The sequence below is a fragment of the Lactuca virosa genome, chromosome 3 (genome assembly GCF_052849685.1).
Source record: "Lactuca virosa cultivar CGN04683 chromosome 3, Lactuca_virosa_CGN04683_v6, whole genome shotgun sequence".
NCBI classification, from domain to species: domain Eukaryota; kingdom Viridiplantae; phylum Streptophyta; class Magnoliopsida; order Asterales; family Asteraceae; genus Lactuca; species Lactuca virosa.
Window position 1 is genome coordinate 434,392,634 of NC_136428.1, and position 25,495 is coordinate 434,418,128.

A 25,495-nucleotide genomic window follows, 5' to 3' on the forward strand; every position below is an offset into this window, starting at 1 on the left:
GTATGAAAGAAGACTGTCATGAATTGGTTTGTATTTTGTCTAAAGTGTATTAGACATAGCAAAAGTTTGCTACAACGTTCATGAGTGCTTATGAATTAAGATTTGAGCATTGGATTAAACCCACACTCACTTGGATCGCTTAATGGATTTATCACGAGTGATTGGTGAGACGATAATATCTTATATTCTTGAAACCGAGACGTGTGAGTTGTAATTTACAAGTCGGTTGCACATTGATAATATGTAAACGCACCAGTAACTTGGTGTTATAAAAGATATTGTTGTGTGTGATTTGATGAGTAGGTACAAGCGAGCATTAAGTCGAAGTTTATCCGTTCCTTTTACCCAATGTGGGATAAAAGCGATATATGTGGGCCCCTCAATGATTTAGTTATGACACCCTAAGCGCTTGGCCAAGCCTGGACTAAGTTGATGTGTTCAATTGTAGTCTGTTGTCAGTCGTCATAAATCGGAAATCGGGAAACAACACATGAACAGAGAGTATGATTAAAATCCATGTCTCAGTTCATACGATATCTAGAATGGAGGAATATATGATCCCTTATCTAAAGGACACGTTTCTGATAAGATCATAGTTGACAGCGGCTTTTGAAAGCTACGATTGCTGATCAGGTTCTGAAGTCATACGCAGAATAGTTATTAGACTTATCCAAGTGGGAGACTGTTGGATTAGGTGTCTAAGCCCATAACTATTTTGGTATGTACTTGACCCGATTACGAGCATGGTCCTTTTGGGTTGCCTTCACCATAGTAACTGATAGGATGAACTAAGGAGAAAGAGGATTAATTATGATTTATTAATATATTATATGAATAATATATTAAAAGAGAAATCATATTGTTTAATTAATATTAGTCAAGAATTAATAAGAATTAATTTTGTGGCCAAAAGAGATTAAGTAAATAAAGAGGACTGATACTGTAATTATAAGATAATTGCATAAATTGGGCTAATGGACTCCATAGAAGTTAGAGTGGACGAAATCTATGGGGAAACCCATTAGAATTCGTCCAAGGCCTCTAAGGAGAGAGTCCATTTGCTGCTTAGGGCCTAAGCAGTCAAATTAGGGTTTCCTTGTTGAAAACCCTAATAGCCTAACTATATAAGGAACCCCTAAGGCCCCAAAAACGTGTGGAAGGAATCCCTAAGGGTTGTTAGACGTTTTTGTGCCTCCTCCTCCTTCTCCTAAGTCGTCTTGTTGCTCATGGTGTTTGTGACTCCATTAGAGATGCACCACTTGAGGCACTAGGCTTTCAGAAGTCAAGATCAAGAAGGATTGTGATTGTTATTGCTACATAACAATCAAGGTAATATCTAAACTCTAATTTCATATGTTGTATTCGAAATTGGTATGCTAGATTTAGGGTTTGCAAGTCTTAGAAGTTTATTGCATGTACAATTAGAAAAACTAGATCCAAGCATTAGGGTTTGCATGTACACCATAGGATTGATGTATTGATCAGAACCCATCACAACTATCCTACATTGAGGGCGGAAGGAATTCAGAATCCAGTGGTGATCGTTCCTCAGGAGGTCAAAGTCGAGCCACAATAAGCCTCTGGTATGTAATTGGAAACCCCCATTCTGTAATAATATTATGGTCAAATCGCCCTTGATCGGTAATTATTTTGTCTTGGAATATTGTTAAGTGTGGGTAATCAGTAATTTCATGTTAGTTCCCTGTTTTGTCTGATCTATATGTTGAGAAGCTTCATGAGTCGTTAGGTCATTGGAGGTGCAATATAACTTTATTATCAAAGGATTGTAGGTAGTTACATTTCAGGGTTTCATTAGTTAATGGGAAGTAGATGGTTGATTGATGGATTTGAATTTTATCACCTATGGAGAGGGTGGTACCATTTCAGTTCTTCCATGATCACCGGAGTGAACAGGCTTGTGACCCACGGACAGATGGTATTTCCAGCCCGGGGTCTATTGGTCGCAAGGGTTGGCAACAGTATTTCAGCGTTGGTAAACGCCGGTGAGTTGATGTCGCATGATTATCTTGGGAGGCATACGTGATTACCGTCCCTACTCATAGGAGCTAAGATCCAATTCACCTTGGATCTCTTGTATCGGGCGGTAAGGATCGACTGTGCGATTTATTGCACTTTTGGGATTGGAGACTATGTATTGGGAGTAGTTTGTAGCCCAGTATGGGGCAGAGATTGCTTCAACTACTGCAGTTCAGCTGTGGATGACTGAGCGGGTGGGTGAGTTAGGGTGCGAGACCCTGAATGGTATGATTTTTAGAGCCGAAAGCGGGAGATTTATTTGGAGCACCTTGAAAAGAGGGGTATGATCTACGGACAAGGTCCCACAAGATGGCTATTCGACATTGTAAGGATTCAGTGGTTTTCGTAACCGTTATTGATTGGCGGATGAGAGCACCAAGGGAAGTAGCTCGTTCCTGAGATATTAGTTGGAGCACCTATCTTTAGGTCTTCAATATTTGAGTGTGGGATCATTCAAGTACTAGGGACTGTCGGTTTTCCCTGGATTCAGGAAGTGTTTAACTAGCTCTTAGAAGTGTGTGATCACTAGGGATTGGCTGGTAATGGATCACTAGTTAAATTGGGAATTCTCAAATTTTCACATATTGTGGAGACCTAGTCGAATCCAAGTGGGGGAGAATTGTCCCGGAATGCAGCTACATAAGAGATTTTGAGACTGGGATAAGTTTTGGCATTCCCGTCAGGGAGGAAGGCGATCCAAGTAGCTGTTTAGTTTGGGGTTGTGTTGGTTGGGGTTCGGTAAAACTCCCCAACATGAGAAATGCATCTTCTTGGTGCTTGATAGTAGAATTTCAGGAACCAGGTTGGGGTTCGAGTCATGAATATAGTTCAGTTCGGGCGTTTGATCGGGTGTATGCTCGACTCTGAGGGTCCTTGGATTGATAGATTGAGGATTTTGTTTAGATGACCGGGCTCAAAAGTACATTCAACACGGGTGTGCGGGTTAATTAGCGTATGTAGTAGATATGCGAGTCAGAGATCAGACCACAGCTTCCCGAGAGGGTGGGCATGTTGGATTAGTGTCTAAGTCCATAACTATAATTGGTATGTACTTGACCCGATTGGCATGGTCCATTTGGGTTGCATGAAATCGGAATAATTTGGATAGACTTTTGTGAGAAAAGGATATTAATGATTTGTTAATATATTATAAGTTCTAATATATTAATATGAAATCATATTATTTAATTAGTGTTGATCAAGAATTAATTTGGAGATAATTTTGTGATCAAAATGAGAGACTAATTAAATATATGGGGATTGATTGTGTAAATCATTCATTCTTATATATGTGGGCTTATGATCCATAGTTCTTCATGTTGGGCTAAACCCATGGAGTAATCCATGGATACTCCATGGAGGCTTTAACCCATGGAGCATGGAGAATATGGAAAGACATGAGTTACATGGTGTAACCCTAATAGCCACAATATATAAGGACCCCATGGCTCAAGAAATCAGCACTAAGGTGTGTACACATGAGGGCTAGCCGGTTTGAGCATAAGAACCTTTTCTCCCAATTATTCCAAGATGTTGGTGATGATGTGTGAGCCATTTGAGGTGTCACACTTGAGGCACTAGGCTCTTAAGCTCCATGGAATCAAGCTATAACAAAAGGTATGTATTCTAACTTGTTTTATTACCTATGTATCAAAGATTATATGCTAGTTAGGGTAATACCTTGGAAACTTCAAGTTTGCATGTATAATAGAGAAAACATAGATTTAAGGTATTCAGGGTTGCATGTACACCATAGGAGTGTTAGAATGCTCAAAAATCCATCAGTGGTATCAGAGCCTAGGCTTGTTTTCATTTATACTTGATGCGACTTATTTTTCAAAACCAAAATCTGCCCAGACTGGAAACTCGACGAGTTCTGGCCAAAAACTCGCCGAGTTCATGATTTATTACATGAACTCGACGAGTTCCTTAAAGAACTCGACGAGTTTGTCTTCCAGTTTGCAGTTTTTCGAGTTTGACTGCTAGAAATGGACTAGAAACATTACCCTAAACTGTTTTGGTCTTATAAAACTTGTTTTAGATGGTGTAATGTTTATGCTAATCCATTTTCAATGGCTATGATCAAAATTTCAAGTTTTGTATGGTTTATTTATGATTCTTGAAATTGTTGATATGGATATTCATACACTTATGAGTTTAGAAGATCATAGGAATTATTTTCAAATAGTTTGTTAGTTTAATTCTTGATCTTGATGTGTTTAATGGAATCCATAATTTGTCCTCAAGTTATGGATTACCAAAAGTCACTCTTTTAAAGTCCATTAAAGAAACACATAAGTTCTATGAAAATGAAGAGACTTCATTTTAATAAATCATTAACTCATAAGTTATGAAAGATGAAAAGTTTTGAAAGTTACAAAACATGCCCTCAAGTTTTGGAACATGTAAAGTCACTTTAAAAACTTTAGTTCCAACCCCTAGAATTTTAAAAGTTAAAATTCAACCCTTATACTTTATAGTATTATTAGTTAATAATATATATATATATATATATATATATATATATATATATATATATATATATATATATATATATATATATATATATATATATATATATATATATATATGTATAAGATCAAAGTCAGTCTTACCGTTAGTAGGCCTCATTCACGAAGCCGGTCTATAAGGGGGGTATAAGGTTACTGCCTATAAAATGGCAGTTTAATGGGTGTCCACTCTCACCCACCGCTTCCTTGACTGGTGGATGGTCGTTAGCCGAACGGGTAGGACAAGGACTATAATTCTCATTATAAATATAATGATAAATATAAAGTAACTAATCCTTTTATAAATTCCCAATCTTAGTTACTTTAGGACAAAATGTGAATTAGTGCTAACCCATGAAATTACACTTTACACCTTGCTTAAGTCGTTAGTGGAGAGCGTGTGGTTAACCGGCACGCTAACTTGGATTTAACAAGGTAGGAAAAGGGTAACTTAATGTTTATCATAGGATCGGTGGAGCGCGTGTGGTTAACCGACACATCGATTAAGTGATAAATATTAAGGGTACCAAGTATATTTGCATGGTTATTCACACCTTGTTTTGTGATCCTCGGCATCCCAGTCACAAAACTTGAGAGGGCATAATCGAGATTGAAACATGCCATTGAAAAGTTCAATGAATCTCAAAAGATCTAGGAGTTTCAAATCCAATTAAAACCTAATAAATTATTTCATTTTTCATGGTGGAAGCTTGTGAATCGTCATTCGCCTACCTTCAAATATTTTATAGCTTGGATTACGGCATCCCTCTTCCAAGTTATAAAATATTGTGTTGGGTCCTAGCCTTAATATTTCATATTGGGTGTTATATTAAGGACTTAAATCAACTTACTTGAATATCTCCCATATTAGATGTCTGGTTTAGACATCTATTATCTTCCCAAATCCCTTGGAACAAGATTTCCTAATGAAGATGATGTCCTGTGGTTGGCTCATGGAAATCATACTTCACTTCCTCCACCTCCAATTATTCTCCCTAACTCACAAGTTCTTGAATAGTTCAAGGTCACTAAAGCCCTATTGGCAAGCAAGGTCTATGTGTGCTCACATCTTGGAGATGAAGTCACATATTGACAAGCCGAGAGAGTTGGGTGTCAAAGTCTTGAGAAAGTTGGTTGTTCAATCACTTTCTAAGTCACATAGTGAGTTTCCTTTGGGACTACTATGAAACAGACTATGACATGACTCTTAATGATCTTATCTATTTGCTTGGTACTGCTGAATCAGCAATGATTTGGAGGACTGGTAAACCAAATTTGATTAGAAGATCAACTTCCCAAACTTCCATGGACATTGACAATGGTAACATTGGAAATCCAGAAAAGCTATCTCTTCCCAATCGAAAGGGATCAACCATATTCAACTTGGTTGACCAAATGGTAAAGAGAAAGGCTAAGTCTGAGACAGTCTCGTGTACCATTCCCAAAGAGTCCATATGCTTATATTGCCAAAGGAAGGGGCATTGATTGCAAAGCTGCCCTATTTACCTAAAAGATCATAAGGTTGGTCAAAAAGTTTGACTCTACTTCAGGTAAGTCCACTATCTAACTCTATTAAGTCCGTATTTGGAGATTCTTATTACATGATGTGACTGGGTCACATGTTGAAGATTTAAGAATCAAGGAAAAGAGAGGAAGCTTAAAGAAGAGTAAGTTGATTCTGATCGCGAAGATGGATTTTGATCGCATGGTTCCGTGATCAGAATTTTTAAGCTGCTGCTTAAGAGTTGTGATAGATTGCTTAGGAATAGATAACAACATAGTTTTCATGTGCATTTTGCATTGTAAGGATAAGTTTTTCCGCAAGTTTTAAAATAAAAGGAAAAGGTTTTATTTATTTTAAGTATCCTTACAATGACATTTGTGAAAATTGTTGTTTATATGATTCCATTGATAGCAACATTGGAAAGTGGATTTGATTCTTTTGTTTGTGGTAGTATCATAATTTACCAAATAAGGAAAGATTCTCATCAGCCAAGTTTCAGTTGGATAGAAACTTGGTATTATGCAAGTTGTATTGTATGGTGAATGAGAATTTTCATCTTTGGAAAATTAAGACTAGTTCCTTGTTCACATGTATATGTGAGTCAAGTGAAGGAATAAGGGATCGAGTACACATTCTTGTGCACTGGTCAAGTCCACCACAAAGATCGATAAGATTATTCATCATGATTTACTGAAGTTCAGTAAATATGGGTATACTTACAAGTTTAAGTATAATTCTGAAACATTGGAAAAGTTTCGATGTATGGCAGAACGAATGAGAAGAATCAAATTAGGCAGAAAGATAAAAAGTTTCTCAAATCTGAAAAGACGGGATAGTACTTTAGTATCATGTTTTATGATCATCTTAATGATTATGAAACCATATCACAATTGATTCTCTAAGGACATCTTAGTGCATTTGTTTGACTAAGAAGAGGAATCGTGAATTGTTGAATTAGTTAAATCAAAAAGATGAATCATACTTAGTTCCAAAACAATTCTTAGAGTAATACTCCAAGATTGTAACTTGAGTGACATATCTTAAAGAAGCTTTATAACACTTGTCAAATGTAAGAGTAAAATGTGTCCTACTCTTTTACATTTGAAATTGGTAAGTTGTGATGTTTTGGACAAAACAGAGACCAATTTGGGCCAATCGTGTGAAGTGTTTGAATCCACACTATCTCTTGAATATTTGTTTGTCAAGGAATGGGTCTTGGCTAGAGAATCTTATATGTCAAATGGACAGTGGGAGTCTAAAAGCTCTTGAAAGATTCTAATCAAGAATAAAACCTGTAGTTTATCATAAGCACACGACTTGAGGTTTAAAACCTATCGTGTTGACATATTCCTATTTATGTGCCCATTCTAGTTAAAGTTGGCTTTGCATATGAGTTTTGAGAGTTCTCAATTGGTTGCATAACAAATTGGAAGTAATGGCAGGCCCTTGTGCTACCATGTGGAAAGATGTAAAGACTGCACAAGTTCAGTCCATATGAGTTTGGATTTGTCACTAACCTTATTTTGTGATTATGGTTTCGACAAATTCACATGGATAGGAACACATACACCATAAAATCTAAGTGTCATAAGGTTTCTCTCCGATTCATGAAAATGATGGTGAGGAAACGCTTTCACTAATTAGATTTTAAGTAGATAGCAATTGTGATATTTGCATTCTCAAAGTCGTTAGTGGAGCGTGTGTGTTTAACTGGCACACTAACATGGACTTGTGAGAAATGGCAAAGGTCTAAAAAATAGAGACTATGATTATGACATCCCTTTTCATAGTTCAAAAATTGTTTAGACACACATGTGAGCTATCTAAGGAAAGGTGTATGACTTTGATAAAGTTTTATCAAAGCATCTCGTATTAGAAATCTGAACTTTGGTAAGAAAGTTAATAAAGTATTGATTTCTAGAAGTCAAGCTGATTTCTGAGTACATGTCAAAGCTAGTGGGAGCATAAGTGTTATGCTAATAATTATCATGTTAGTGGGAGCATGATAATTATGATAAGTGTTGCAAGTTAGCAATGTTAATTATAGAAAAAACAAAAGTTCAATTGGGAAAAGTTGTTTTGATATAATTAAGGGAGAGGAAATTATATTTCATTTCAATCGTAAAAGCATAGATTGAGGTTTTAATCATCTTTAGTCAAGGATATATATGAATTTTATGTTGGAATGGCTCAACAAAAGGAAATTCTATATATGGGTCTATTATTTGCGTTCTAAAATTCGATTATGATTATGCCATCCCTTTTCATATCTGAATTATGAGAACTTGGCAAATAGAAATAGAAATATTATAGCAAAAGACTGGTCTAGTATCATGTCTTTATGTGAGACATCATGAATCGTGTCCCATATGCTTCGGATATAGGGTCGATTGCATGTGCTATAATATTCATCTGTTCTAAATTCTTCCAAATGCCTATGACATTAAGAGGGAAAAAGTACTAGAACTGGATATGACTAAAATGATTAAGCAATTGTCGAGGACAATCTAAGGTTCACCAAAGATTGGTTGCTCAGGGACAGTTGGAAGTATAGTCTTAATTTTGGAAGGACCATATTGCCATATTCAGAAAGGAGGCAACTCTTGTTCAGAAGTGATAGTCAAAATGGGAATGTGGAAATGTTCCCATAGGTGGAAGTTATTCACTAGATCTGTGTAAGATTAGGAAACTTAATGCAAGAAGGATGTTCAAAGCATTGTACTTTGAATTTGAGACTTCGATTTCATGGAATGATCTCCATTGGAATACTTTGTAATGTCTGTTGACAAGTCTTTGTGACTTTGTGCATAGTCATTACGAGAGGATCAATGCATATAAGTTTAGAATCTAACAAATTTCGGTAAAATGGCAGGAATTTGGAATTCTTGCATTTGTGGTAAGGATTTGGAATACCAATGCGTTTTTACAATCAATGTATAACCAAGTGTGACACCATTTGAGGTGTCACACTTGAGGCACTAGGCTCTTAAACTCCATGGAATCAAGCTACAACAAAAGGTATGTATTATAACTTGTTTTATTACCCATGTATCAAAGACTGTATGCTAGTTAGGGTAATACCTTGGAAACTTCAAGTTTGCATGTATAATAGAGAAAACATATATCCAAGGTATTCAGGGTTGCATGTACACCATAGGAGTTTTAGAATGCTCAAAAACCCATCAGGGCAATCAACATGAGGTCTAGAGTTAGGCCGAGATTATAATCTATGGATTGGAACAAGAGTTTAGAGCCCCACGTGGGGGAGAACTTGCTATGTGTGAATGGGGCACTAGGATGGGTCCAGATTTATGCACAACAGGCTTAGAGTGGTCCGGATAGACTGAAGGCCCGCGGGGCGTACCAGTCAGGCCGAAGGATCGGAGAGGCGGTCCAGTCACGCTGAAGACTCTCTATGTATTTTGTTAGATCTATGTTTTGGTATTGAGCACGTTGCCTTATGATAATAACATATAAAACCGTATGTTATTTGTGATTGCTGGTTAGCACGAATAGAATGCTCTTAGGAACTGTCGGTGGTTATGAAGGCGAGAGCTTGGAAACTCGGGTGTAGCAACTTGTTCTATAAGTAGATAGTGTAGGGAGAGGTTTCGGTACTGTGAAACTTGTTGATGCTTCGAAGGACATTGATTAGGCCTTCTTGGCCAATGGAGGAGGTGAGTATCTCCAAGATGGGGTGTTGGGCAACTGAAGTGACGACATCAGTGTCGATAGGTTATCGGGAGCATTCAAGTCATGAGCTGAGGGCCGAAGAGGGCATACCAGACTCATGTTGTGGGCTTAGAAGCAATCCAGACCTATGCTGAGGACCATGTAAGGGTATTCTAGTCATAGGTTGTGGTCATAGAGATTGTGATGGCTATGTCTCTTGTAGGAGCGCGTTCAGAATGGACGTATCGTTGAGATTCGGGGGAGTTGCACTCGGTGGTGGCGAATCAGAGGATTGTGGATGAGACTCAAGGAAAGACAGTAGATCTTGAGTTATGAGTAGACCTTAGTTATGTTCATAGATGTATTCCAATCTAGGGTATTCCATCCTGAGGATGACCGGACCCTATGATTGATTAGACCTGACGTGTTTGGTATTCCAGCCAGAGGGTTGATTGGGCCAAACATGTGCGTGATACGAGCATATTCCATCCTAGGGATGACTGGACCCGTCATAAGCATGTATGGTATTCCAGCCCAAGGCTGATTGGGCCAGGCATGAGTATTCGAGCTTATTAGGGAGTTGATTACGTATGTTATTTCGGGAACTGAAGAACCCATTGTCCTGTCAGCACAAGAAGGGTTCACTTCAGGAAGAGGGAGAGTTGGGTTTCCGATATTTTGGATTATAAGGACTATTTTCAGGATTAGCAAGATGGCGTATAGGTCAGACCTTCCAAAGAAGCTCAGTCATATTCGCGGCAATTTTCATGTTTGGCAGCTGCAAAGGCGCATATTGGATTAGTAGGCGGTTGTATCGATGGGTGATGTTCAGGTCGAAGAGCACTTGAATTATGTAGGGAGATCAGTGGCAGCATCAGAAGGGACCCGAGTAGACTTGGGAGCTGAGTCCAAGATACGAGAACATTATCCTGACTTGATTATCGCAGCAAGCTTCGAGGACGAAGCCTAGTTTAAGTAGGGTAGAATTGTAACATCCCGAGATTTTGCATGTATTTCCAAACCCTCTTCTATCATTAATTTGTCATTTGTAGTCCTTGGGGTTGGAAGTGTAGAGCGAAGATAAGTATAAGGACCAAGGTTGCAACCTTGGGTCAAGGAGGAGTACGCTGAGCGTACATAAGAGTACGCTAAGCGTACTAAGGTCCGCCTTAGTACATTGCACATACACTTGTGTACACTGGGCGTACTTATGTCAGGATGAAATCCTAATATTTAGGGTTTGGGGGCTATATAAGCAACATTATGAGCACATAACCCTCCCTTACCTCAGCCTCCACTGCTTAGAGTCGTTTTCCCAAAACCCTAGCCATTTCCTTGAGTGTGTAAGCTTATTGAGTGTTTCTTGAAGAAAGTGTTGCATCAAGGAGTTGGAGAAGAAGATCAAACTTGTAGATCTGAAGTTTGTTTGTGCCCAAGAAGCTCCAGTAGGTAAAAAGCTTCAAACTTTATGCTATATGTATAGATCTTGCCATTTTTGCTTTAAAGAATCATTTCTTGTCCCAAAAGTCCCAAGATGGTGAATGATGTGATTTGGACGAAATGAACTATCCTTCCAGACTCTTGAAGGGATTTTGAGTGAAAAAAATGAGGTCCCAATGGCTTAAGATGTCCCATGCATGGAGTAGGAAGGTATTAATGGATTAAGACTAAGTATTAAGAGCTTTCTGGACGTCCAAAGTGATAAAGTTCGTGACCTTATGGGTCCTAGGCACATTTGGTCACTGGATCTGAAGGTTGGGCTTAAGTGCTTAAGTCGTTAAGCACTTATTAAAATTTTGACAAACCACTACGTACGCCCAATGTAAATCCAGTACGCCCAGCGTACTGGGTCAAGCACCCCGATGGTGGTCAACATCAGAACGAGTACGCCCAGCGTACCAGAGGAGTACGCCCCGTGTACATCCTCTGTTGGGCTTTTGACATTTGGGCTTCGGGTTTTGGGCTGTTTTTGGACTAGTTGGATTTGGGCTTTTGCTGCACTTTATGAATATGATGTTTTGGGCCAAGTTTTGATAATGGATATTGGAATTAGGCCCAATTAGGGAGTTGGGCACAATTTGGTAAATTGGGCCTATAATGGGCTTTGCATAAGGACATTCAAGGTTATGGACTTGGCATTGGGCCTTGGACCAATAAAGAAAATGGTCATGATGGATTATGTGGACCCTTAGTCAAGAATGTTATGTTGCGTATTGACTTGGTATTTATTATATGATAGTTCGGGATTTCCGGTGAGACAACGATTAGAGTTTTTCGGTACTTCAACACTAATTGCGAGGTGAGTTACCTCACTATACTATGGGGTCTGAGGCATCAATGCCGACCCATTGGATATGATATCCTAGCAGTTGGTAGTATGTTAAGTATGAGTCAGTGTTGCATGCTAGTTGCTATGCTAGTTAGGTAGCTCTGTAGGACTACCTGTATTATTATGTGATTACTTCTATACGCATTAGTTGTGTTATGTCGACATATTATTTGGGGTGTGTTGAGGTGATGCTGCTCCGTACGGTAACCAACAAACCCGGGAGCATTCCAGATACGAGCTGAAGGCCAGGTGGGGCATGCCAGACTCATACTGTGGGATCGGGAGCATTGCAGATACGAGCTGAGGGCCAGGTGGGGCATACCAGACTCGTACTACGGGCTCAGTGGCAATCCAGATGTGAGTTGTGGGCCCTGAAGGCAATCCAGACTCACACTGTTGGCCCAGGGGTAATCCAGTCTATAAAGTTGTGGACCCAGTACATGCTGTTATTTGTATATATGTTATGTGCAGTGTATTGGTATTTTGGGGGAACTCACTAAGCCTCTGGCTTACAGTTTCAGTCTATTGTTTCAGGTACATCAGGGGATCGCGGAAAGGCAAAGGCGTGATCGTACAGCTCCTCATATTTATGTTTATGTTTCTGGGACACTCTGATATTATACATTTTGAAAACAAGTTTTGTAATGATTCATGGTTTTGAAATGTTTTTAAAAGTTTAAATTTGGCCTGATTTTATGGGTGTTACACCATCAAAGATAGCTAAATTGAAGAAAAAATAGCTAACTTCCAACAAGAAAGTGTGGAATCCTTATATGAAGGTTGGGAAATATTTAAGGGATTGCTAAGACATTGCCCACAACACAATTTAAATGTTCAACAAGATGTTTCTATTTTCTACGATGGGGCAAATGTGACCACAAGTCAACTTCTTGATTCTCAAGGACCGATGCAAAAGAAGGAACTGGTGGTGATTAAGGATTTAATTGAAGAATTCGCAAAACACTCCAGAGAATACCATAATCCATGAGAAGATTCTACAAGAGGAAATGGAAATGGAGGCAACGAGAACATAGCGGTAGCATTGGAAAAATTAGATTACATGGATCGAAGAATGACAAAAATGGATCAATCCATTCATGCTATACGAGTTGGATGTGAAAATTACTATGGGCCTCATTTAACCAAAGATTGTGGTCTAGATGATAATGGGAATCGAAAGGCCCAAGTATGTTACTCAAGCGGTGAAAAAATGATGAGGATTGGTGAAAACCAAAGAAAGAGAGGTTTCCATATGATGAGTATAAAATAAATAAATAAAGAAATAAATAAGAGAAGTGTAGGGAAACCGGTCGAGGTTTCTACTAAAAAGAACAACCACCACCTGAGAAGAAGATGGACATTCAGTTGATGCTTAATAGGTTTAGGGAAGCCTCTGAAAAAATATACGGAGGTACTGATACTACTATGAGAAATCATCAACCTTCCATCAAAAAAACCGAGACTTACCTCGAGCAATTGACTACACTTCTGAACAAAAGGTTACCACAAAAGAATCCTGATCAAAGACAAAAAAATACATGTCGGGCCATATCCACTTAAGAAAACCCTCATTAGGAGCCTATAGAGATCCATGTTAAAGACTCAAATCAGTTTAATACATTGCTGGAATAAAAGCAGATTAAGGAAAAATTGGAATCGAGTTCTGTCCAGTTACCACGACGTTGTGACCAAACCACATGTGGCCACTAGAGAACAAAAATCCTTTGTTTTTTAAACCATACCAGCCACTGTTACCTTTTCCTTCGAGAAAGGGCACATTCATTGGATCAAGAGCACAAGAGATTCATCAAGCAAGTCAAAGGTATTCCAATTAATACCCCATTTATTGAATCATTAGAAAAAAATGCCCGGATATGAAAAATTTCTTCAAGCCTTCTTTGTCTTCTTTTTTGACTTAGAAAAAATGCTCGAAGTTTCTTCAAGACCTTCTTGAAACTCACCAACAATTATAGAAGACTTCCAAGGTGGTTCTTAATGAACAATTTTTAGTGGTAATCACAGAAGGCGTACCAACAAAAATGGGAGATCCAAAACGTCTTACACTATCTTGTGAATCTCGAAATTCCACGAAGACATTTTCCTTAGCCAATTCCATGGCTAGTATAAACTTAATGCCTTATTCATTTTATCAAAGGATCAACCTTCTAGAATTGATGACTACAAGGATGGAGATCTACAGGGAAAATCGATCGGTAACATATCCTCGAGGAATTGTTGATGATTTGTTGGTTAAAAATGGAAAAAAATATTTTTCCAATTGATTTAGTAGTAATAGAAATGAAAGAGGATGAGGATGTACCTATTATCCTTGGACACCCTTTACTTAACACAGCTAGGCCTTGGTGGATGTTCGTGAATCAAAGCTTACTTTACGAGTAGGAAAAGAAGAGATGACATTCGGAGTTGAAGAGGAATTCGATAAGTGTAAGAATAAATATGAAGTGTTCTTTATGGATGAATTTGCTTGAAGAATTAGAAAAATTAATTGAAGAAGAGGTCCAAACAAGAGAAAATCCTAAAGAAGGAGTCAAGCTCACTAAGCCAAGAGCCTCGACTCCAATGACCTTTGAAGTATTTTCCATTACAAAACCAAAAGTTCAAGAAGAAAAGGTTTGTGCAAGCGAAGAGGAAAGTTCGTGTAACACTCTAAATTTTAAAAAAAAAATATTCATTTTTAAAATCACATGAAACCCAATATCACATTTATCAAAACCAAAAATGTATAAGTTGTCAAAACACAAGTCAACAATTGTTTGATAATATCCCAAAATCCTCAAAAAAAAACATAAACTCCAACTCGTGTGTACAATCAAGCCAACGCCTTCCTGCGATCTTGAGAAGTACCTGAAACACATATCACACAACACTGTAAGCACGAAGCTTAGTGAGTTCCCCAAAATACCATGCACAAATAGTTAGCCTCTCATGGCTATATCTCAATAAGGACCCTATAGTCATGTGTCTCAGTGAGGACCCTCCGGTCTCACAGCTCGGGTCGGACCCTCTAGTCTCACAACACGGTTTGGACCCTCCGGTCCTAAGTCAATCAGGCACATATAATATACATCATAAATCACAAAGACAAAATGCATAATATCATATAACTGAGAACAAGCACATAAGACCCTCCGGTCAGTAACTCAAATAGACCCTCCGGTCAATACTCAGATAAGACCCTCCGGTCACTCAATATTACCACTCAGCTAAGTATAGTGAGAAGACTCACCTCATAAGCAAAGCAAGTATGTCTCGTACTCAACGACCGGTCACGACTCCGCCTACATATAATAACCATCTCTAATTAACACTTTGTAATAACCACTCTAAAGCTATTAAGCTAACCCCTTTACTAACTCTTGGAAAGGGTGAAAAAACCATTTTACCCCTCCATGGTCTCCAAATCCATCACTTGACCAAACCCTAAAAGTCAACGGAAGTCAACGCTCGAGTCAATAGACCATGTCGACCCAACTCGTCGAGTGCACCTATGGGACTCGTCAAGTTCCTCCTGTTCTCAGAAAAATCGGGAAAACTCCAACTCAACTCACCGAGTTGTCTCATCAACTCGTCGAGTTTGCACGTGTCCAGACTATCGCGGAAAAGCCTAACCGACTCGTCGAGTTGGCCCATGCACTCGTCGAGTCCCTCTAGTCTAATTCTCATTCAGACGATTCTAAGCAGATCTAAAGTCGCAAACTCTAGATCTAGCCTCCCAAGGCCGATATACCACGTAAAGCTGCAAGCTTTACGTCCATGCATGGCACCTAGGGCTCAAAATGCCAAAACAAAGCTCTATAGATGGTTAAATGTTTGGAACTTGGCCAATAGCTTGATAAAGCTTGGATCTTTATGCTCAAGGGACCTCATACAGTCCAGATTTGAAGTTTCAACTTGATGTCATGCTCAAATGACTCAAAGGCTCAAAAACGAAGATGGAAATGGCCACAAACTTCCTAAAGAAGAGATCTAACTAAACAATGATCAAGGTGATAGCTTTTTACCTCCAATTAGCAGCTAGTACTGAAGGAACACTGGGTCCAAGGCCTTCTTCTCGTTCTAAACCTTTTGCTCTTCTATCTCCTTCCAAGAATGCACCAAATCCCACACTTTTAGCCTCTCTCTCTCTCTCTCTCTCTCTCTCTTATTTAGGGTTTCTCTCAGGGTGTTAAAGTCATAAGGGTGGCGGAAATGAAGGCTTAAGGTCCTTTAAATAGGGTACAAACCCTGAAAATTAGGGTTTTCACACTCAGCACCTACTCGTCGAGTTGGGGTCCTCCAACTCGTCGAGTAGACTCTAGAAGTCCCGCGGCTATCTCCATCTCTACTCGGCGAGTTGGGGCCTCCAACTCGTCGAGTCGCCCTGATAAGATATTATACCTAAGAGTCGGGATGTTACAATTCTCCCCCACTAGAATCACACTTCGCCCTCAAAGTCATCCTGAAGAAATAACTCTAGGTACTACTCACGCATCTCGGACTCCAGCTCCCAAGTCCACTCAGATCCCTTCCGATGTTGCCACTGAACCTGAACCAAGGGCACCTCTTTATTCCACAAGACTTTCACTTTCTTATCTAAAATCACTACTGGCTTCTCAATGTAGTTCAGGCGGTCATCAACCTGTATGTCCTCTAAAGGGACCACTGCCGTCTCATCGGCTACACACTTCCTCAACTGGGACACATGGAAGGTGTTATTGTTGGATTAATGTCTAAGTCCATAACTATAATTGCTAAGACTTGACCCGACCCGGCATGGTCCATTTGGGTTGCATGGCATCGGGACAATTGGATAGACAAGATGAGGAAAAAGGATACTAGTGATTTATATTAATATATTATAAGTTCTAATATATTAATATGTAATCATATTATTTAATTAGTATTGATCAAGAATTAATTTATAATTAATTAAGTGATCAAAAGGAACTAATTAAATATGGACTCTAAGATATATGTGTGTGATAGGCCAAGTTCATTTAGGTTGGGCTAAGCTTTCATGGATAGTCCATGGAGTGTTTAACCCATGGATCATATGAAATGAAAGGTCATGGGCATTAGGGTTTAACCCTAATCTCCACACTATATAAAGATGTCCTTGGTTAGTGAAATGGGCACTAGTGTGGGTACACAAAAAAGGGCAAGGCCGATTTCACTAGAGAAAACCAAAGTATCCTTATTCTCAAGGTTATTCCAAGTGTTCATGGTGTTGTGTGAACTATTTGAGGTGTCACACTTGGGGCACTAGGCACTCAAGCTTCATGGAGTCAAGCAACAACTACAAGGTATGTATTCTATCTGTTTTGTTATCCTAGTATCAATGTTTTTGGTATGCTAGTTAGGATAATACCTTGGATATTTATATTTGTATGTATAATAGAGAAAACATAAATCTAAGGTATTTAGGGTTGCATGTACACTTAGGAGTGTTAGAATGCTTAAACCCCAACAGTGGTATCAGAGCCATGGGTTGTTTTCTGTTATATTCATGCAAATGTTTGATTTTCAAAGTTGAAAAAAAAAAGAAAAAAAAACATGAAGTTTGTCAAATTTTAAGATAATTACTTGTTTTTGTGAAAAACTAATTATATGTAAAATTTGAATCATTTGCTATATGAGTTGAATTAGGTCAAATTTAGTAAAAGATAAAATGATATGATTATTTTATTAGTTTTAAAAGTTTGATCTAAATGTTTTAAGGAGTTACAAATTTTGTCATAAAATTTTGGAGCTCAAAAAAAAGTTTTTTTTAAAGTTGTGATCTTAAGTGTTTTGAAACCTCCATAAGTTATGGATATGAAAAGGTTTTAAAAAAAATTGATTCAAAGTTTTTATGGAGTTACAAAATTTGGTGTTAATGTTTTAAAGAATTCCATAACTTATTCTTAAGTTATGGAACATGAAAAGTTTCATCATAAAACAAGCATTTGACTCCATAAGTTATGGATTACCAAAAGTTTTATGTTTCCTTGATTTATGAGTTAGTTTAGATTAATGGAAAAAAATTGTGTTTTAGTTGTTTTCAATCATAATTAATCTAGAGGTAGTTCATAAAATGTGGTTTTGTAACTTGTCCTCAAGTTACATAAAAGGTCACATTTATGAATGTTAAAACTCATAAAAATGCCTTAGGTTACAAAAAATGAAGAGTTTTTTTCTTATAAATAGTCTTTATGGCTCCATAACTTGTCCTCAAGTTATGGATGTCCAAGAGTCTCTTCATTAAAAGTTTTAAAGCTTTAATTAAAACTCATAAGTTATGAAAATCCAAGAGTTTTGAATAGTTTCAAAACTTGCCCTCAAGTTTTGGAATTTGAAAAGTTCTCTAATGAATACTTTAATTCCAAGTTAAGCCCTTAGAATTTTAAAAGTTAAAATTCAACCCTTATACTTTATAATATTATAAGTTAATAATATATATATATATATATATATATATATATATATATATATATATATATATATATATATATGTGTGTGTGTGTGTATAAGAGCAAGTCAGTCTTACCATTAGTAGGCCTCATTCACGAAGCCGGTCTATAAGGGGGGTATAAGGTTGTTTCCTATAACATGGCAGCTTAATGGGTGTCCACTCTCACCCACCGCTTCCTTGACTGGTGGAGGGTCGTTAGCCGAACGGGTAGGACAAAGACTATAGTTCTCCCTTCATTAAACGTATTAATGATAAATACTAAGTAACTAAACCATATAAATTGCCAATCTTAGTTACTTAGGAAAATGTGAATAAGGTGCTAATCCATGAAATTACACTTTGCACTTTGTTTAAACCGTTAGAGGAGCGTGTGTGGTTAACCGGCACTCTAACCTAGATTTAACAAGGTAGGCAAAGGGTAACTTAATATTTATCATAGTATCGGTGGAGCTCGTGTGGTTAATGGGCACATCGATTGAGGGGTAAAATTAAGGGTACCAAGTCAATTTGCATGGTTATTCACACCTTGTTTGTGATCCTCGGCATCCCAGTCACAAACTTGAGAGGGCACACTCGAGATTCAAACATGCCATTGAAAGTTCAATGTATCTCAAAAGATCTAGGAGTTTCAAATCCAATTAAAACTTAATTATATTTCGTTTTTCATGGTGGAAACTGGTAAATCGTCATTTACCTACCTTCAACTATTTTATAACTTGGATTACGGCACCCCTCTTCCATTTATAAATAGGTTGTTGGGTCCTAGCCTTAATATTTCATATTGGGTGTTATATTAAGGACTTTAAATCAACTAAACTTGAATAACTCCCAAAAGATGTCTAGTTCAGACATCTATGATCTTCCCAAATCTCTTGGAACTTTACTTCCTCCACCTCCTTCAATTATTATCCCTAATACACAAGTTCAAGGTCACTCAAGCCCTAATGGCAAGCAAGGTCTATGTGTGATCACATCTTTGAGATGAAGTCACATATTGACAAGCCGGGAGAGTTGGGTGTCAAAGTCTTGAGAAAGTTGGATGTTCAATCACTTTCTAAGTCACATAGTGAGTTCATTTGGGACTACTATGAAACAGACTATGACATGAACCTTAATGATCATATCTATTTGCTTGGTGCTACTGAATCAGCAATGATTTGGAGGACCAGTAAAGCAAATTTGATTAGAAGATGGACTTCCCAAACTTCCATGGACTTTGAAATGGTAACATTGGATATCCAGAAAATCTTTCGCTTCCCAATGGAAAGGGATTGGCCATAGTCAATTCGGTTGACCAAATGGTAAAGAGAAAGGCAAGTCTGTGATAGTCCAGTACACCATTCCCAAAGAGTCCATATGTTTCTCTTTCCAAAGGAAGGGGCATTGATTGCGAAGCTGCCTATTTACCTGAAAGATCATAAGGTTGATCAAGTCAAGAAGTTTGACTCTTTTTCAGGTAAAAGTCCATTATCTAGCTCTGTTAAGTTTCTATTAAGAGATTCTCATTACATGATGTGACTGGGGCACATGTTGATGCTTTAAGAATCAAAGAAAAGTGAAGAAACTTAAAGGAAGTACATGCTGATTCTGATCACGAAGATGGATTTCGATCGCATGGTTTGGTGATCAGAATTTTTGAAGTTGTTACTTAGGAGTGATGATATATTGCTTAGGAATAGATAACAACAAGTTTTTCATATGCATTTGCACAGTAAGTATAAGTTTTTTCCGCAAAGTTTTGAAATAAAATAAAAGGTTTTAATTTTATATTTATTTTTAATATCCTTACAAGTGGCATTTGTGAAAAATGGTTGTTTATATGATTCCATTGATAGCAATATTTGGAAAAAAAATGGACTTGATTCTTTCGTTTGTGGTAGTGTCATAATTTACCAAATAAAGAAAGATTCTCATTCCCAAGGCTTCAGTTGGATAGAAACTTGGAATCATGCAAGTTGAATAGTATGATGAATGAGAACTTTCAAGCATTGGAAAATTAAGACTTGTTCACATGGATGTGTGAATCAAGTGAAGGACTAAAGGGATCGAGTACACATTCTTATGCACAGGTCATGTCCACCACAAAGCTCGTTAAGACTATTCGTCATGATTTACTAAAGCTTAGTAAATATGGTTATACTTACAAGTTTAAGTATAATTCTAAAACATTGGAAAAGTCTCAATGTATGGCAGAACGAATGAGAAGAATCAAATTAGGCAGAAAGATAAAAGTTTCTCAAATCTGAAAAGATGGGAGAGTACTTTAGTATCATGTTTTGTGATCATCTTAATGATTAAAGAACCACATCACAATTGGTCTTCTAAGGACATCTTAGTGCATTCTTATGACTAAGAAGAGGAGTCATGAATTGTTGAAATGGTTAAATCAAGAAGATGAGTCATACTTCGTTTCAAAAAATGTCTTAGAGTCATACTCCAAGACTATAAGTTGAGTGACATATCTTAAAGAAATGTTTATAACACTTGTCAAATGTAAGAGTAAAAGTGTCCTACTCTTGTACATTTGAAGTTGGTAAGTTGTGATGTTTTGGATTAAACAAAGACCAACTAAGGCCAATTGTGTGAAGTGTTTGTCTTTATAAATAATCCGCACTATCCCTTGAATATTTGACAAGAGAGTCTTATATGTCAAGAGGATAGTTGGAGTCTTAAAGGTCTTGAAAGTCTCAAGAACTAATCAAGAATAAAACCTGAGATTCTTCACTAGCACACGACTTGAGGTTTATAACCTATCGTGTTGACATATTCTGTGCCCATTCCAGTTAAAGTTGGCTTTGCATAGGAGTTCTGAAAGTTCTCAATTGGTTGCATAACAACTTGGAAGCAATGACAGGCCCTGTACTACCAGGTGGCAAGAAGTTAAGATTGCATAAGTCCAGTCCATATGTGTTTGGATTTGTCATTATCCTTGTCTTGTGACTATGGTTTTGACGATTCACATGGATAAGAACACATACACCATAAAATCTAAGGGTCATAAGGTTTCTCTCCGATTCATGAAAATGATGGTGAGGAAACACTTCCACCAAGTAGATTTGAAGCAGATGGCAAAAGGTCTAAACAATTGAGACTATGATTACGGCATCCCTTTTCATAGTTCTGAAAATGTTTAGACACACATGCATGCTATCTAAGGAAAGGTGTATGATTTTGATAAAGTTTAATCAAAGCAATCTAGTATCAAAAATCTGAACTTTGGTAAGAATGTCAATAAAGTATTGACTTCTAGAGGTCCAGCTGTTTTCTGGATACATGTCAAAGCTAGTGGGAGCATAAGTGTTATGCTAATAATCATCATGTTAGTGGGAGCATGATAATTATTGTTAGTGTTGCAAGTTAGAAATGTTAATTATAGAAAACAAAAGTTTCAATTCGTGAGGCTGCAGGGATTGAAAAAGTTGTTTTGCAATAATTAAGGGAGAGGATATACTTCATTTCAGTTCTAAAGGCTTAGATTGAGACCTTAATCATCTTTAGTCAAGAATATATATATGAATTTCATGTTGGATTGGTTCAACTTAAGGAAATTCTATATATTGCGTTCTCAAAATTCGATTATGATTACGGCATCCCTCTTCATAGTCAAATTTTGAAAACATGGCAAATAAAAATATTGTAGCAAAAGACTGGTCTAGAATCATGTCTTTATGTGAGACATCATGAATCGTGTACCATTTGCTTTGGGTACAAGATCGATTGCATGTGCTATAATATTTGTCATTTCTAAATTTTTCCAAATGCCCAGAGGCATTAAGAAGGGAAAAGGTCTAGAATTGGATATGACTAAAATGATTAAGCAATTGTCGAGGACAATCTGAGGTTTACCAAAGATTGGTTGCTCAGGGACAGTTGGAAGTATAGTGCTAATTTTGGAAGGACCATATTGACATATTCTGAAAAGAGGCATCTCTTGTTCAGAAGTGATAGTCAAAATGAGAATATGGAGTTGTCTCCATAGGTGGAAGTTATCTGTGTAAGATTAGAAAACTTAATGCAAGAAGCATGTCCAAAGCAATGTACTTTGAATATGAGACTTAGTTTCCATGGAGTTGATCTCCATTGGAATACCTTATAATGACTGTTGACAAGTCTTTGTGACTTTGTACATATGCATTACAGGAGGGTCAGTGCATATAAGTTTAAAATCTAAACAGATTTCGATAAATGATAGGAATTTGAAATTCTCACATTTTTCGATAAGGATTTGGGAGTGTGAAATTAGAATCATTGAAATTATGTTCAATTGGTTTATTTCACAAAGTAAGGATCATAGACAAACATAGAGTGCATACTTGGTGTATAGCAAAGCTCTTGTTTAGAAAAACATAGTGTACATGCTTGGAGCATGGGACAACTAGTGTTTTTAATTCAGGTATAAAGTTGATAAACCCGAAACAATGAAATAATGAGTAATCAGTATGGTGATAAATAAAAGTGGTCTATTTATATTCATAGGGTTTGATACCATACTTGATTCATTTATTCTTGTGTTTCATTTTTCATGTTTTGACTTCCAGAATAAACTAGGTCATTCTTCCTGAATGACTAAGTTATTCAAACTATCCACAGTCGGTCATATGTTGGAAGTAGATATGAATCAAGACTGTCATGGGTTGGCTTGTAGAGGTCTAATATGTTCGACAAAGCGGTGCTATAACACTCATGAGTGCTCATAAGTTCTGAGTATTGGATTCAACCCACACTCATTTGAATCACTTCATGGATTTTATCACGAGTGATCATGAGACGATAATATCTTATATTCTTAAAACCTAGATATATGAGTTGTTACTATGAGTTGGTTATACATTGATTGCACGAAAACGCATTGGTAACTCGGTGTTATAAAACGTGCCTTTGTGTATGATTCAACAAGTAGTAGAACAAGCCATATGAGTCGAAGTTTATCTATTCCTTTTACCTTCAGGATAAAAGCGATATCTGTGGGCCCCTCGATGATTTAGCGATGACACATGTGAGTGCTTGGCCAAGCCAGGACTGATTTGATTTGTTCAATCAATCAGTCATCATAAATAGGAAATCGGGAAACAACAAATGGACAGAGAGAATGATTGATAATCCATGTCTCAGTCCATATGATATCTAGAATGGAGGAATATATGATCCCTTATCTAATGGACAAGTCATTGATAAAGGTCAGAGTTCGACAAAAGCTTTTAAGAGCTACGATTGCCAGTTGGTTTTTGAAGTCATACTCAATAATAGTTTTAGACTTATCCAAGTGGGAGACCGTTGGATTAATGTCTAAGTCCATAACTATAATTGGTAAGACTTGACCCGACCTGGCATGGTCCATTTGGGTTGCATGGCATCGGGACAATTGGATAGACAAGATGAGGAAAAAGGATACTAGTGATTTATATTAATATATTATAAGTTCTAATATATTAATATATAATCATATTATTTAATTAGTATTGATCAAGAATTAATTTATAATTAATTAAGTGATCAAAAGGAACTAATTAAATATGGACTCTAAGATATATGTGTGTGATGGGCCAAGTTCATTTAGGTTGGGCTAAGCTTTCATGGATAGTCCATGGAGTGTTTAACCCATGGATCATAAGAAATGAAAGGTCATGGGTATTAGGGTTTAACTCTAATCTCCACACTATATAAAGATGTCCTTGGTTGGTGAAATGGGCACTAGTGTGGGTACACAAAAAAGGGCAAGGCCGATTTCACTAGAGAAAACCAAAGTATCCTTATTCTCAAGGTTATTCCAAGTGTTCATGGTGTTGTGTGAACCATTTGAGGTGTCACACTTGGGGCACTAGGCACTCAAGCTTCATGGAGTCAAGCAACAACTACAAGGTATGTATTCTATCTGTTTTGTTATCCTAGTATCAATGTTTTTGGTATGCTAGTTAGGATAATACCTTGGATATTTATATTTGTATGTATAATAGAGAAAACATAGATGTAAGGTATTTAGGGTTGCATGTACACTTAGGAGTGTTAGAATGCTTAAAACCCAACAGTTATGAATCTGGCTCAACTCTACAGGCAGCTCTAACATATAAGCTACCTTAGCCACTCGGGCGGTCACTATGAAAGGATTGATGTATCCAGGGCCCAGCTTGCCGCACTTCCTGAAGCGGATCACCCCTTTCCATGGGAATACCTTCAGGAGGACTTAATCTCCGACCTGGAACTCTAGCTCTGAACGTCGCCGGTCTGCGTAACTCTTCTTACGACTCTGGGCCGTCAGTAACCTCTGTCTAACCTGCTAGATCTGCTCTGTCATCTTGAGCACTATCTCAGTGCTCCCCATCACTCTCTGCCCTACCTCTCCCCAACAGATGGGGGTCCGGCACCTCCTCCCGTATAAATGCTCAAAGGGAGGCATACCGATATTGGAGTGATGGTTGTTGTTGTATGAAAACTCAGCCAAAGGCAAGTAAGTGTCCCAACTTCCACCGAAGTCCATAACACATGCGCGTAGCATGTTCTCGAGCGTGTGAATCGTCCACTCGCTCTGCCCGTCTGCCTGTGGGTGGTAAGCGGTGCTGAAATGCAATCGGGTACCCAACTCCTCGTGAAATTTCTTCCTGAACCTGGAAGTAAAATGCACATCCTGATCTAACACTATCGAAGTTGGCACCCCATTCCATGCCACTACCTCTCGAACGTAGATCTCAGCCAATTTCTCCACAGAAGAGCTCTCACTTATAGCCAAGAAGTGAGCACTCTTCGTCAACCGATCTACAATCACCAATATCGCATCCACACCTTGTGCAGTCCTCGGTAACTTGGTAATAAAATCCATGGAAATCTGCTCCCACTTCCATAGAGGAACCTCCAAAGGCTGCACCTTGTCATGAGGACGTTGGTGCTCTACCTTAACTTGGCGACAGGTCATGCATCTCTCAACTACCCATGCCATATCTCTCTTCATACAGGGCCACCAATTACATCTTAGTGGCCCCAGGGTGAATAGAAAACCT

The 25,495-nt window shown here is 37.8% G+C and overlaps 1 non-coding gene across 1 annotated transcript; it reads right to left on the minus strand.

Moving 5' to 3' along the window:
- Nucleotides 1-12,774: 12,774 nt before the first annotated feature.
- On the minus strand, nt 12,775-12,880 carry LOC145168250 (small nucleolar RNA R71). The gene has a single exon (XR_013741817.1). It is a non-coding gene; the product is annotated as a small nucleolar RNA R71 (small nucleolar RNA).
- Between the last annotated feature and the right edge of the window lie 12,615 nt (nt 12,881-25,495).